General features: G+C 38.1%; 1 pseudogene; it reads left to right on the top strand.

Moving 5' to 3' along the window:
- The first annotated feature begins 2,062 nt into the window (after positions 1 to 2,062).
- Positions 2,063 to 3,602, top strand: LOC127652589 (putative nuclease HARBI1; annotated as a pseudogene).
- The last annotated feature ends 12,957 nt before the right edge of the window (positions 3,603 to 16,559 follow it).

Here is a 16,559-nt window from a genome sequence, read left to right as displayed (position 1 = left end):
GAAATATAAACATGGACGTCACACACTAGATTTGATTGTTTTCCTTAACTATGATTCAGGGGTGACTTTTATGAGGAATAATCAATTATTAACAGTGGTGTACTGACTGCAACTTTTCGGTAATTAGAACATCAGGTTTCATCTCTTTCCTGAGAGACAAATAAGGGGTATTAAAATTTTACGAGTATTTGTAGATTGATATAGATTATATTGGAAAAAGAGAGTGAGAAAGAGATCCTGAGTTAACCCCAGACCATAGCTCTGAGTAAATAGGCTTCCTCTGCAGTCTTGTTAGGCTGTAAGTGGCTTATGCTGTGAGTACAGCAATGCAGTTGATGCATTCTGGCCTGATATACTGTAGGTTGTGCATACATACTGTACTCACACAAGAAGGGCTGGAGTGCAGGAGGAAAATTAACTTTACACGGTCCCTTGAGATCTAGAGATGCAAGCTGCATGAACACACACACATTTTCAATTGTAAATTAAGTGGGCTACTTATACAAACTTGCTCAGACTTGTGCCACATACGTAACAAAAAATGGAAGACTCTTCTGTTTGTAGATGGATAAGACACTATATATCCACTGACTGTTCTCCCTGAGCCTGGACATGACCAACTGTCCTGCAAACAGACTTCTAACACATTTAGGGTTATTTCATGAGCAAGCTCGTTCAGTACTTCAGTGCCAAAAAAACAACAAAACAAAAAATTATAATAAGTAAGTACAATTAAATATATAAATAGGTACTGATTCCAAATTACATTACAAAAAATGCAATCGGTAACAATCTTATAAATTACTTTTGGATTACTTTCATCCTGTTTCAATTTTATGTCAGACGTATTTGAGTAGGATTTTACCATTTTAAAAAAAAAGTACAAAGAGGAAGAAATGTATTCCTTTCTTAATTACAAACAAAAAGAGCTCCTTATGACATTTTTAAAAAGCGCATTAAACATTACATGAATGAAATAAACATTAAATCTAACAGCAATGACTAGAGTTTATAATTCAAAACAATGAGACATCAAGTTAATTTTAATTGCATAAAACAATAGCAGCATTACGAACATTAATAACCATAAAATCAACCTAAAATGATCATAAAATGAAGAAAAATGAATGACCATAAAATCAACAGCAACGACTTGCCTAGGTCAAAGCTTCCATCTAAACACTTTTAACCCTTACTGCTTACTAATAGTCCATTGCCTATTCCAAAGCTGATAGATATAGATAGATATACTGTGACATGCTATATGACATTTAAACCTATTTTAACTATTATTTTAGCTATTTAAAAAGACAAACAGACAGACAGACAGACAGACTGTGACATCAAAAAAATGTTAGTGCTGTTTGCTGATGCAAGTATAACTATAAATAAATAATGTTTTGATTAGTTGTTCATTTTCATGGTATTACTTCCTTTTCATGGTATTACTAAATTTCCGCAGAAATTTAGTTTTTACAAATTGAGGTTTCACAATACTCAAGAAGGGAATGAGAGCATGTTTAAGTGGCTTACATTCTAAGTCTTTCAAAATCTCAAATCTTGGAAAAAATTTTTTTATCTTAAAATCAACATCTGCATCTAGGAAATGCTTAAAGGGCAATAAATTGCAACGTACTATAAGACGCCCAAGACAGCGCTACAGGGAGACAGGAAGGACAACTGATCATCCTCGCAGTGGCAGACCACGTGTAACAACACCTGCACAGGATCAGTACATACGAATATCACACCTGAGAGACAGGTACAGGATGACAACTACAACTTCCCGAGTTACACCAGGGGCCTGTACCATGAAGCCGGTTTAGGTGGCTAGCCAGCTATGTTCCAGTTTAGCTTCCGCCAACCCTGGGTTTTAGGTACTATGAAAGTAGCTCGGCTTTAATCGGTGTTCGTTGCCATGGTATCTTACGCTGCACGGCTAACCTGCTCCGGGGCAGGTTATGTTCTGGATTCAAGATCTCAGACTGAAGTTTGTCCAATCAGCTGTGAGCAAAGAAACATAGGTGACGCAGCTAATTCCCAGCGTCTGTTCTCTGCTGCAATGGCTTCACCTTTTCTCCCAAATCCTGTGGACATCTCCGCGCAAATTGTTAGACGAGCACTTCGTAGAGAAAGAGTTTTTAGGGACAGACAAAATCCATTTGACTTTCCCGATACTTACTTGTATGAAAGATACAGATTTTCCGCGGAAGGAATGTCTTATCTTTGTGAACTTCTTGAGCCGCACATAACAAATGTGACTCGTCGAAGCCATGCCCTTACTGTACCGCAAATGGTATGTATTGCGTTGCGTTTTTTGGCAAGTGGTACATACTTGTATGCGGTCGGTGATGCAGAGAATCTAGGGAAAAACACGGTCTGTCGGACCATTCGCAAGGTGGTCCTCGCTCTGCAGGGGTACATAAATAGCTTCATTGTGTTCCCTGGACATTTATCGACCATGTCCATAAAAGAGGGATTTTATAAAATTGCCGGTAAGATATCTTGATTGGGTGACATATGAACAAATTTAACCTTTCACGTTCGTTTTTTTTCTTCTGCAAAAAAGCACATTTCATACTTAGAAATATATAATGCAATAGTCTACAGTAGCTGTTAAGAATGATTTTAAATATATATATTTTTAATTCCTATGATAGGATTCCCTAGAGTCATAGGAGCAATAGACTGCACACATGTTGCAATCTCCACAGCTCTAGGAGAACATGAGGCAGATTATGTGAACAGAAAGTCCTTTCACAGCTTTAATGTTCAGGTATTTGAAAAATGTGAAGTTATTTTTATTTGCATTGAGATCAATCTTTAAATAAGTAACTAACAGATAGGACAATTATTTACTGTACATTTCATCTGCAGATGACTTGTGATCATGAATGCATGATCACAAGTTTGGATGCCAAATGGCCTGGCTCAGTGCATGACTCACGAATTTTCCGTGAGTCTATTTTGTGTCAGCGCTTTGAGGAAGGCAAGTTAAAATTGGTACAGTACACCTTAAAGTTTTAATTTGAAAAGCTTACACAATTTTTCCCTTTTCTGTTCTATGACAGGGCTTTTTGATGGCCTGTTGGTAGGAGATCGAGGTTATGCATGCCAGAGGTTTTGCTAACCCCTATCCTGACCCTCAGACAGGGCCACAAAACCGCTTCGATGTGGCCCTCAGTAAAACCAGGGTCAAGATCGAGATGACCTTTGGCATCCTAAAGGCACGTTTCAACTGCCTTAGGCATTTAAGAGTGTCACCAGAGCGGGCATCACAGATAGTGGCTGCATGTGCCATTCTGCACAATATAGCCACTATCAGAAAGGAGCGAGTACCACCACAAAACCAGCTTCTCCCTGATGAAATTGACCCCATCACAATTGACCACCCAGCTGGCGCAGCTGTCAGAGATGCAATCACAACACAATATTTTACTTAATAAAAGCACACTGACACTGCTGATAGGTCTCAAACTGTTTTATTGGTCATGTGGCTAGGGAGGAAAGAGAGAAAGAAAAATGACATTAATAAACATTCATAGTGTTCATACAGGGTAACTTGGTTAAAAAAAAAAAAAAAAAATTCACATACTGAGATCTGTTTTTTCCAGCTGTTTGATCTCCAATTTAATTTTTTTAATTTGGAGCCTCCTCAGCTCACAGTCCAGCTCCTTCAGTGAACAGTCTAGTTCTAGACTCCTTTTGTAAAGCCCATTGAGGTAGAGGCTTCAGTTTCTGGGGCAGGTTGTGAAAAATCCTACAATAAAAGAGATGTGTAAGAGCCAGTCATTTAATTATGACATTCAAATGTGTGCTATAATAAAAAGCCCAGTGCATTCACCTCAGCAACTGTCTCTGAAGACACAGACAGAGTGTCTTCATCATTTGGTTCACCCTATAAATTGAAGGCCAATTTAAATCAAAATTGTTATAAAGCAGGTTATGTTCATTGTGTTCTGTCTGGTGTACTGACCTCTGTGCAGGAGACTGTGTGCATGTGTGCTGGCTTCAACAGGGACACTGTATTTCCCTCTACTGTGCAGAACATAGAGTCAGCCATATTTAACTTTTTTTTTTTTAAACATTAGTAATGCATTGCACACACATACCCAGTGTCACTTGCTTAGAGGAGCCAGCACCAGGGTCAGACTGTACAGCACTTGCAATCCCATCCATAATCGGCCGCCCCTTGTTGTTACTCAGTGCCAACTCCTCCACCACAGTGTATTCTGGAGGAGGTGGCCCTCCCCTAGTTTTCCTTATGTCACACTTTTTTCTGTTTGCTGCAAACAAGTGTTTGTGATTAAATGTTCACAAAAGTAATAAAAGGTTTTGGTAAATACTCACCACTTTGAATTATATTTTTATATTTTGTTTTGATCTGCTGCCAAGAACGTTTGGAGTTGGGGTTGCATCTAAAAATCAATGAATATCAATCTTTCCTAGGATGTAATAGCCTAATACATTCACACTTTCTACACACACACACACACACACACTTATGTATGCATGTATATATATCAGCACGAATACACATTTTAATTTTAGCATTTAATAAATTTTTTATATGATTATCCTACATAAATTTACATTAATTGTTTAACTTAGCCTACGCATTAACGCAATCAACAATCTTCCTCCAAGATTGTTCTCTTGCTTTGGCAGCAGATACAGTGTTACTGCGTGCTTGAAAAACACTCCTATTCATATTTCTGAATAATAATCTCTTGCTCCTGCGCGGAAAAATATATAGCTCTCGCTATATCCATATCGAACGCGATTGGTTGTTCATCTTCTTCTTCTTCTTCTTCTTTAGAGTTTATCGGCAGCTTGCATCCATTAGCGTTGCACTACCGCCATCTTCCGGCTTTATTTCCTGTCATGTCCAGTTACATCATATTCTTCTCATCAGTCCTGTTCTTGATAAAAATAATAAAATATTTCCTCTGCTTTGTTCATTCTCCCCACTTTCCAGTATTTCCTTCATTCCTGTCCCTATTGCTCCAATTTTTCCTAGCTCTTCCATCATATTTTTCCTCTGTTCTTTATATTGTCTGCAACTCAACAACACATGCTCTATAGTTTCTGCAACCTGACAACAACCACAAAAACCAGTTGGGTGCTTCCCTATAATGTGTAGTGTGCTATTCAAATTACTGTGACCTATCCTTAATCTGGTCATAACTACTTCTTCTTTTCTATTCCCTCCCCTATTCTTCACAGCCCCAACTTTACTTTGAATAGCATATAAATGTCTCCCTTTAGTTTCCATATCCCACTGATGTTGCCATTCTCTAATGGCTTCTTTCCATATTATACTCTTTCCTTCAGACTTTGACAACTTAATATTTTCTTCAATATTCTCTTTTTTAACAGCTTGTTTGGCTAACTTGTCCACTCTCTCATTACCCACAATGCCGATATGAGCAGGAATCCAAGTCAATTGAATCTCATAACATTTCCCCCTTATTCTTGTGTATATTATCAATACTGAATACAGTAAATCCTGATGACTATTAGATATACCAGTCATGAGACTGTATAAAGCTGACACTGAATCACTTCCAATTAAAGCTTTTTTAATTTTGTTTTCCTCAATCCATTCTAGTGCCATCTTAATAGCGTATAATTCAACTGCATACACACTCAGATCATTTGTGGTTCGTCTGCTTATCTCACCTCTTTGGTTGAAAATGTAAACTGCAGCTCCAGTCTTTCCTGTTTCTGGATCCTTTGATCCGTCTGTATAAATCTGAATATACTCTTTATATTTAAAATCTATATTTCTATAAAATTCCGCTACCAGATCTATACTATTACTTACTAATTTAACTCGAAGTAATTTAAAATCAACTTCCATGGTTTCTAGCTTCCATACCGGTGTATCAGGCCATATTATAGTTGGGCAGAATTCCTTTTCATACACTCCCAATTCTCTAGCCGCCTCATCTCCGACCCACCCAAAACTGAACTTTTGTGCTCTCTCCCTTTCCCAATTATCTTGTAATATTATTTTAGTTGGATGACTATCTCCATGCCCTTTTAGATTTACCCAATAATTTACAAGAAATTGTTTACGTCGGATGTTCAATGGCATTTCTCCTGCTTCCACCTGTAGAGCACACACTGGTGATGTTTTAACTGCCCCTAGACATAATCTCAGTGCTTTAGCCTGCATTACATCAAGCCTCCTAAGTACAGATTTGGCTGCTGATCCATATGCCACACTTCCATAATCCATCCTTGATCTTATTAGATTTACATATATATATTTCAGTGATTTATACTCTGTTCCCCATTCTAGACCTGTTAAACATCTCATTAAATTTATTACTTTTTTACATTTGTCTTCTACATTTCTAATATGTTCTACCCAAGTTAACCTTGTGTCAAAGTGTACTCCTAAAAAGCGGAATGTTTTAACTCTCTCTAAATTACTTCCATATAGTTTTATATTAATATTTTCCTTGATTTTCTTCCCTGTAAAAAACATCACTTTAGTTTTCTCTATAGAAAATTTAACACCCCACTTTATTCCCCACTTCTCCACCTGCTGTATCCCTTCTTGTATTTTTTTAACTACATGTTCTGTATTTCTTCCTTTTTTCCATATTGCCCCATCATCCGCAAAAGTGATCTTCCCATACCTATTGGTATATTCACATATATGTCATTAATCATTACTGAAAATAATGTGGGACTTACAACACTCCCTGAGGAGTTCCGTTTTCTATAACATGTTCACTTGATAAGTCTGCCCCTATTTTAACCTGAATTGTTCTTCCTTCCAGGAAATCCTTTATCCAGTTAAGAAAATTTCCTCTAATTCCCATATTATACAATTTAATCATTAGTCCCTCTCTCCATAGCATATCATATGCTTTTTCTACATCGAAAAATACTGCCACTACTGTCTCTTTATTTACTTGTGCTTTTCTTATGTTATCTTCCAAACACAATACTGCATCCATAGTATTCCTTCCTCTTCTAAACCCACTTTGACATTCAACCACCATACCTCTTTTTTCCATAATATACATTAACCTCTCATTTATCATTCTTTCCATTAATTTACTGACATGAGATGTCAGAGCAATAGGTCTATAACTTGTGGGTTTACTAGCTTCTTTCCCAGGTTTTCTTATCGGCACAATAATTGCCTCCTTCCAGCTCTTTGGTAGTTTCCCTTCCTCCCACACTTTATTGTACAGCATCAACAACTTATTCTTCCCCTCCTCACTTAACTGTTTCAACATGCTATAACAAATGTCATCTTTTCCTGGTGCAGTCTTCCCAGTTTTGGCCATTGCTCTCTTTAATTCTCCCATGTTAAATAGTACATTTTGTTCATCCTCCACTTTCCCCATCTTCATAAGTACCTCTACATTTTCAGATTTAGTCTTCTCTCTGCCTCTCTTCCTTTCTTCCGATAAATTATTAGAGCTGTGCACATTGACAAATGTATTTGCTAACATTTCAGCCTTTTCCTTATTTGTCACTGCAATTTCATTTCCACTACTCAAAACTGGGTAACTCCAATCTCTCCTTACACCACCCATCTTTTTAATCATTGTCCACACCTCTCCAATCTGAGTTGTATTCCCAATTGAGCTACAATACTTCCTCCAATATGTTCTTTTTGCCTGTCTAATTGTTTTCCTTACTATTGCCTGAGCATATTTATATTGAACCATGTGCATAAAGTTATGAGTTCTTTTCATTATTTTAAATGCTTTGTTCCTATTTCTGACTGCTTCTTTACATTCCTCACCCCACCATGGTACGATTTTCCTCTTTATCTTACCTTTACTTTTTGGAATAGACTCCATTGCCGCTGTTATTATACCTTTCTTTATTTTATTTTCCAGTATCTCTATATCATCATTATACTCAATCTGGTTCAAACATCTATCACTTTCTTTCTGAAAATGTTCCCAATTAGCCTTCTCAAATATCCATCTTCCTCCTCTTCCTTCTATACTTTGAGATAATGAAATATTAATTTTACACAATACTGGATAATGATCACTTCCTATTGTCCCATCCTTATAGACACTCCAATTACATATCGCTGCCATACTACTGGACACCAGTGTGAGGTCAATTACAGATTCCTTCCCAGTACTAACCTCTATCCTGGTTTTACTTCCATCATTTAAACATACTAAGTTTTTCTCATCCAATAACTCTTCAATTACTTGTCCATTACTATCCATCTTCTCACTACCCCACAATGCATTATGCGCATTGAAATCCCCACACCATACAATATTATTATTGTCTTGCCCCTCTATTTCCTCAAAATTGTTTATATCTAATTTCCTACACGGATTGTAATAATTTATAACTACAATTTTTTTCCTTTCACCCCATGTTTCTACCACTACATATTCTTGCTCCTTTCCTACACCTAACACCCTATGCGGAATCCCTTGTCTTATAAATGTTATACATCCCCCTCCACCACCATTTTCCCTATCTTGTCTAACTGATACGTATCCATATATTATAAAGTCCAAATTAGGCTTTAACCAGGATTCCTGAATGCATATAACATCTGGCTTTTCTCTTCTACTCCTTATAAATTGCTTAAAATCCTGCCCATTTGCGATCAGGCTTCTTGCATTCCATTGAAGGATTAGCATTACAAAAATTATTAACCTATACATGTTGTCTCTTGACTCGACTGTACACTGAGTTCATCCCTCACTTCTTCCCACTTTAATCCTGTCATATCTAAGTGATGTATTGCTGCTTTAACAATAATCTGGATTCTTTCAGTTTTAGACCTGACTTCAGCTGTAGCATTTATCACCCCTGCTATGAATGTCACTATTTTCTTCTTCTCTTCCCATTTTTCCTTCTTTTCTTTGTGATCTTCCCTACTCACCCTTTTTATACTTTCTCCACTCTGATTCTTCTTTTCCTGCTCTGTTCTCTTAACAGCCTCAACATAAGAAATGTTTTCTTTTGATTTTATCTGTTGTACTTTAACTTCTTTTTTCATCACTTCACATCCCCAAAATGCCACACTATGATTCCCTCCACAGTTACAACACTTTGGTCTTACTTCTTCCCCACACTTTCCATATTCATGATCACCACTACACCTAGCACACCTCCTCTTTCCTTTACATACATTAGCCATATGTCCAAATTCCTGGCAATTATAACATCTCATTGGCTTAGGTACATACTCTCTTATGCTGTATCTCATAAATTCTTACTGCACTTTTAACTGATCTATTCTTCATTCTCAAGTTCTCCACCAACTCTTTCATATTTACAGTAATTGGAATTCCATATATCACTCCCTTACTTCCGCCATTTATTTTCTCCCCCACTCTTACTACTTTTACTATTTTTATTTTTCCAACACAACTCATCTTCTTTGCTTTTTCCATCTGTACTTCATTATTACATCCTACCAGTAGATTTCCATCTCCCAAAATTCTTGCATACTTCACTTCTCCTACTTTTTCTCTTATTACTTTAGTTAACTTAAGTGGATCCATTTTTTTAACTCCTCCTTCTCCCTCAAATCGTACCACTACATTAAACAATCTTATTTTAGGTTCCTTCCCTTCATCTTCTTCTCTTTCCGTCCCATTTGAACTGACACATTCTTATCCCTGCGCATTCTCCCTACTTCCTCCCACTCACTTTCCCTCCTCTCATCACTACCATTCCCCTCTGCTTCACTGTAATCCATACCATCCACCTGTATCCCTGCCACCCCTAGCAAGATTATTGGTTTAATGATCAACCAGAAGCTGTGAGACAGCACCGCTACCGGACCTATACAGGCCGTCGGCCGATGCTATCCCACACCACTTCCTAATCGACTCACCAACCAACAAGGTCGCACTTCGTTTTCCACCCAGTGCAAAAAAATTTTATTCCTCAGGTCTTAGATCCAGAATCAAGCCTTGCCAGCCCAGTCGACGGGAGGGACTCTGCTCCGGTGTCCAAATAAAATCAAAACTCTTTCCTCGTGCCGAACCTTCACCGGCCAACTTCAGACGTACAAACACGCAACCTCGTTCCCGCTGTCGATTGGTTGTTCAGTGTCGACGTCACTCTTTTATGTGCACGCGCATGTGGAGTAATCATAGCTTAAGGATCAAAGCCTGAGTTGACAGAGAATGTTGATGAGCTGCGTCATGGTACCAATAAAGCCTGATTGCATCGGTTTGGTTTTGTTGACTCAAAACCAATCCTGTAACCCCGAGTTTGTTCAACTACCATCATGGTACAGGCCCCTGGAATGCATAATCCCTCCATTAGTGCTCAGACTGTCCGCAATAAGCTGAGAGAGGCTGGACTGAGGGCTTGTAGGCCTGTTGTAAGGCACCGGAAGCAACGTTGCTTATGGGCACAAACCCCCCTTCACTGAACAAGACAGGACTGGCAAAATGTGGTCTTCACTGACGAGTCGCGGTTTTGTTTCACCAGAGGTGATGGTCAGACTCGCGTTTATCGTCGAAGGAATGAGCGTTACACCGAGGCCTGTACTCTGGAGCGGGATCGATTTGGAGGTGGAGGGTCCATCATGGTCTGGGGTGGTGTATCACAGCATCATTGGACTGAGCCTGTTGTCATTGCAGGCAATCTCAACACTGTGCGTTACAGGGAAGTCATCCTCCTCCCTAGTGTGGTACACTTCCTGCAGGCTCATCCTGACATGACCCTCCAGCATGACAATGCTATCATCCATACTGCTCGTTCTGTGCATGATTTCCTGCAAGACAGGAATGTCAATGTTCTGCCATGGCCAGCGAAAAGCCCGGATCTCAATCCCATTGAGCACATCTGGGACCTGTTGGATCAGAGGGTGAGGGCTCGGGCCCAGAAATGTCCGGGAACTTGCAAGTGCCATTGTTCAAGGACACATTATTCAATTTCTGTTAGTCACATGTCTGTGAAATTTGTTCAGTTTATGTCTGAGTTGTTGAATCTTTATATGTTCATACAAATATTTACTGAAATGTTTGCTGAAAATAAAAGCAGTTGAAATTGAGAGGACGTTTCTTTTAAATTTTTCTTCCTTTTTTTTTTTTAGTTTTGAGTTGACTTTGAGTTTATAATAATGCTTTTGAACCAACAAGAACAATAAACAAATCATTCTCGCATTCGTCCACAAATCTTGCAGTGCATTAAAGAAAGTAATATGAAAGGTAAAATTCATATTTCCACTTATAATAACATTCTGGATGTATTTTAGTATTCATTTAGAGTAAATTCGATTAAGTCACAGTTTCTTTCACACCACTTTCAATAGATATATCAAAAGATCAGTTAAACTGAGCAGAGCGCGTCTCCAAAGACACTGCTATACCAGTTATTACCAGCAGATGTCGGCATTACTACTAATATGACTGCGAAAATAAACTCCTAAAGATACAAAACTTTCGCCAGAACTAATTTGCCCATGACACATATTGAGCTCACTCGAACTTACTCAACACAAAGTTCGGTGTAATGCAGAACATTAGACCTTTTAATATCAATGTTTAGGAATAAGAGAAAAAACAGATTTGAAAATCATAACCATTGATTATGTAATAGTAGGGTAGACCAAGTACCTAACAAAGTAACACCTTATGCTATACCACAAAAATACTACCTTTTTTCACATGAGATGCCTTTATCTGTCTACCAACAAAGTATATGTCAAAAACCGACATAAGTTCCTATTTTCCACAATTACTAAGTGAAGCCAGCCAAGGTTTGCATTAGTTACAAATGTCCTAATGCTGGGTTACTGTTATAACACTCATTTGTAATGTGCTAAATAATGCGTTAGGCCTAACATAACTGAAATATACTGACACATTTTATACTCTGTGATATATATATATATACATGGTCTTCCAAACCCTGAAATGAGGTATCCTGTGACATTATACAAAAATAAAGATTTGTGTCTGTCTGTCAGTCTGCCTGTCAGTCTGCCTGTCCTGTATGTATAATGTATGTCTATCTTGTTTTCTACCAAATAATACATGAATTAATCTGTCTCTGTCTGGCTATCTTATCTACAGGGATTGGGAGGGTTACTTTTTAAATGTATTCCACTACAGATTACAGAATACATGCTGTAAAATGTAATATGTAACGTATTTCATTAGATTACTCAAGGTCAGTAATGTAATCTACAGTAAATACTTTGGATTACTTCTTCAGCACATTCTCTGAAAAAAGCCCAAATATCTTGTGCAATGTTGATTCTAAAACAAAATCAAACAAATTGATCTTGTTTTAAGAGTTTTTAGAGGATTTATGTACAGAAAAACAATACAAAGAGTTTTGCCCTAATATCAAAGGTCTTTCTAGAGAAAGAAATTCTGATCTATCATATATTGATAAATATATATACACTGGCAGTCAAAAGTTTGGAATAATCTACAGATTTAGCTGTTTCAGAAGGAAATTGGTACTTTAATTCACTAAAGTGATATTCAACTGATCGCATAGTCAGGACAGCTGAAAAACAGCACTATCACTATATGAAAAAGTAATTTTTAATCAAATCTAGACAGGCTCAATTTCCAGCAGCCATCACTACAACACTTTATCCTTGAGTAATCATGCTAAATTGCTAATTTGGTACTAAAAAATCACTTGAATTTTATCAAACACAGTGGAAATCTATTTGGTTCATTAAATGAAGCTTAACGTTGTTTTTGTGTTTGTTTTTGAATTGCCACAGTAAGCAATAGACGGACTTGTCTCAAGGTCAATATTAGGTCGAAAATGGCAAAAAAGAAACATCTTTCTCTAGAAACTCATTAGTCAATCATTGTTTTGAGGAATGAAGGCTATACAATGCTTGAAATTGCCAATAAACTGAAGATTTCATACAAAGGTGTACACTACAGTCTTCAAAGACAAAGAACAACTGGCTCTAACAAGGACAGAAAGAGATGTACAACTAAACAAGAGGATAAGTACACCAGAGTCTCTAGCTTGAGAAATAGATGGCTCACATGTCCTCAACTGACAGCTTCATTAAATTCTACCCGCTCAACACCAGTTTGATGTACAACAGTAAAGAGAAGACTCAGGGATGCAGGTCTTATGGGAAGAATTGCAAAGAAAAATCCACTTTTGAAACATAAAAACAAAAATTAAAGGTTAGAGTGTGCAAAGAAAAACAGACATTGGACAACAGATAATTGGGAAAGAGTGTTATGGATCTTAAACCCATTGAGCTTTTGTGGGATCAGCTAGACTGTAAGGTGCGTAAGAAGTGTCCTATAAGACAGCCACATCTATGGCAAGTGCTACAGGAAGTGTGGGGTGAAATGTCACCTGAGTATCTGAAAAAACTGACAGCTGGAATGCCAAGGATCTGCAAAGTTCTCATTACTGCATGTGGAGGATTTTTTTTGATGAGAACTCTTTTAAGTAGTTTAAGAAGTTCTGAATATTTTCAAATTGTAATAGTAATTTTTCATGTTATTTATGTCCTGGCAATACATTGTGATCAGTTGAATGCCACTTTGGTGAATAAAAAGTACCAATTTATTTCCTTAAGAGCAAAATCTGTAATTTTGGTCACCACTGTATATATACATTCTACCGGTCAAAGTTTTGAAACACTTGACTGAAATGGCTGGAAATAGCATTTTAGTTTAGCATAAAGTTTAATGTTCAGATTACAATTTTCGCAAGGTTAATTTCAATTTTTGCTTGTATTAATGTACAGAGTTGGGAAGTAATGGAATACATGTAATGGGATTACGCATTTAAAATACAAAATATGAATAACTGTATTCCACTACAGTTACAATGTAAATAGTCGATAATCAGAATACATTCAAAAAGTATTGAATACTTTAGAGATTACTTCACATTGTATTGCCCCTTGTTCCGTTTTATATTAGTTTATTCAGTTGGAAACATTTAATCTTTAAAATAAAGTGATCTGAGGAGCGTTTGAACAGGGCTGAAACACTTTCCTTATGATGTGTTACATTCATACGGGCAGACAGAGGGCTGTAAATCCAGTAAATACATGATTGCAAGGCTATATGGTCTGTCAATTTTAATGCGGTTTGAGTATTTTTACAAGGATGCTTATATGAGGAATACTAACCAATGTCACCCGTAGAATCATTTAGAAGCTACAAATAATATATTTTCTGCCTGATTCTATGAACATAATCCACAAACGATCGGAAGATGTTTTTGTGTACACTCTGAGAGATTTTAAAATAAGTTTGCAGCATAAATTGCCATTTGAATACTTAGCATTAAATCCAGGTAAAATGGTATTTCTGGCCATTAGATGCACCTGTTATGAGTTGAGATTATATTTTATAATAAATTCTATCAAGAAAATCCACATTTGATTTTTTTCCTCTAGTAAGACCTTTGATATTAGTACAAAGATGTATTGCAAAAATATTTCTCTTAATATGATTTTTTGCATTTTTCCCTGTAAACAAATCCAGTAAATCCTTAAAACAAATTTACTTGTGAAGCTACACTGCATAAGATATTTAGGCTTTTTCAAAGCATGTTGTTTTTATAAAAGTGCATTTTGTTTTATTGTACTGGCAGATTATTTCCAAGGTTTTGTACTTATTTATAGTCAAAAACAAGTGAAAAAATCTGCCAGTGACGAAAAAGTAATCCAAAGTATTTAGATTACGTTACTGAAAATAAGTAATCTTAACCGAATACGTTAAAAATTACATTTTGAAGCATATATTCTGAAATCTGTTGTGGAATACATTTTAAAAGTAACCCTCCAAACCCTCTGAATGTAACGCATCATAAGAAAGTGTTTCACCATTGTTCAAGTGCTCCTTGGATCACTCTAGGTCCTCATGGTGGCGTAGTGGCTCGCCTCAATCCGGGTCGTGGAGGACGAATCCCAGTTGCCTCTGCGTCTGAGACCGTCAATCCGTGCTTTTTATCACGTGGCTTGTTGAGCGTGTTACCGCTGAGACATAGCTTAGGAGACCTGGCTGGAGTCACTCAGCACACCCTGGGATTCAAACTTGCTGAGCTACCAAGCATGGATCACATCATTACTAATATTTTGTATTTTAAATGCGTAATCCCATTACTTGTACTCCCCAACCTTGCTTATCTAAGATTTCTGATGGAATTAAAGATGAACAAAACTCTTGAAGGTGCATTTGTTACCATATTTGTTATGCTGTGTGGAGTGTAACAACTGTCCCGTACTGAGCACCTTGCATGTTAGCTTGATTTTCTCAGTAACCTTGCATCCTTGCATGTCCCAAAATATGTTAATTTTAAGTAGACAAGTCAATAATGTCAACAAGCCAAGTTTCCATTCTTGGTCAGTCAGTCCTTTCATGGAGCGGACTTTACTCCATAAAGTGTTCTCCAGCACATCCCAAATACTTTCAATGTGGTTAAGGTCAGGAGTCTGTGGCATCCAATTCATGTGTGAAAATGATTCCTCATGCTTCCTGAACAACTCTTTCACAATTTGAGCACGATGAATCTTGGCATTGTCATCTTGGAATATGCCCATGCCATCAGGGAAGAAAAAAATCCTTTGATGGGAATATCTGGTCATTCAGTACATTCAGGTTGTCAGCTGACTTCATTTTATTGCTGCATCACGTTGCTGAGCCTATCATATCTATCATATCATCTAATATCACATTTACCCTCCTAGTTTTCATTGATGCAAAATCATTATAAAGGGATTAATGGAAAGGAGGAGGCAAGAACTGGCTTGATAATGTAAAAATAGTTTAATGAAGAACTAAACAAAAATACAAACACGCAAAGGACAATTGTCCGTAAATCTCTCTCTCTCTGTCGCACAGCAGCTTCCAGTCAGCCTTTATCCCTCTCTGAGTCTTAATTAGCCTGATTAGGGGCCGGCTCCGGGCCTGGCCCGCCCTCCGCCCTGTCACATTCCTCCCTCGTTCTCTCAGGATGGGGACCCCCAGCATTCCTCCCCATCTGCCGGCAGGTCATCCCCATCTACCTGGATGAGGGAGGGGACAAGGGGATGGAAACAAAAAAAAGGGTGGCACCTACACGCCGTAACGGCGATCGGATCAAATGAACAAAGCATTTTAAAAAGTGAGAGAAAGACCAACACGGAGTGGCAGTGGAAGAGAGAGAGGAAAAAAAAACATTTACTCGTTGATTTTCCGATATGCCATAGCTTGGTCCTCGGCCACTCCTCCACCCTCTAATGGACAACAGCTGCACCTCCCCGGACGGATCGGTGGAAGACCTCCGGCCCCTTGCGGACAGAACGCCCCACTGCGTTTTTGGTGGACGGTAGGGGTTTCCCCGCCCCTGGCAGCGGTAACCGCTCCAGGCGGTTAGTTGGGAGCCCCTCCTCCCCTCACGGTCAGTGGCCGTTCCTCCATTTCCAGGCGGCCGGGCTCCTCCGTCCTTCGCTGGAAGGCCGCGGCTGCTCCATTGGGGTGGATGGAAGTGGCGAGGATTCTACTACGGCGCATCCTTCCTCCTTCCCGGATTTCGGCACCAGTATAAAGGGGTTACTGGAAACGAGGTGGCGAGAACCGACTTGAGATAAATAATATTTT

The sequence above is a fragment of the Xyrauchen texanus genome, chromosome 12 (assembly GCF_025860055.1).
Source record: "Xyrauchen texanus isolate HMW12.3.18 chromosome 12, RBS_HiC_50CHRs, whole genome shotgun sequence".
NCBI classification, from domain to species: Eukaryota; Metazoa; Chordata; class Actinopteri; order Cypriniformes; family Catostomidae; genus Xyrauchen; species Xyrauchen texanus.
This window is presented reverse-complemented; position numbering and strand designations above follow the sequence as displayed.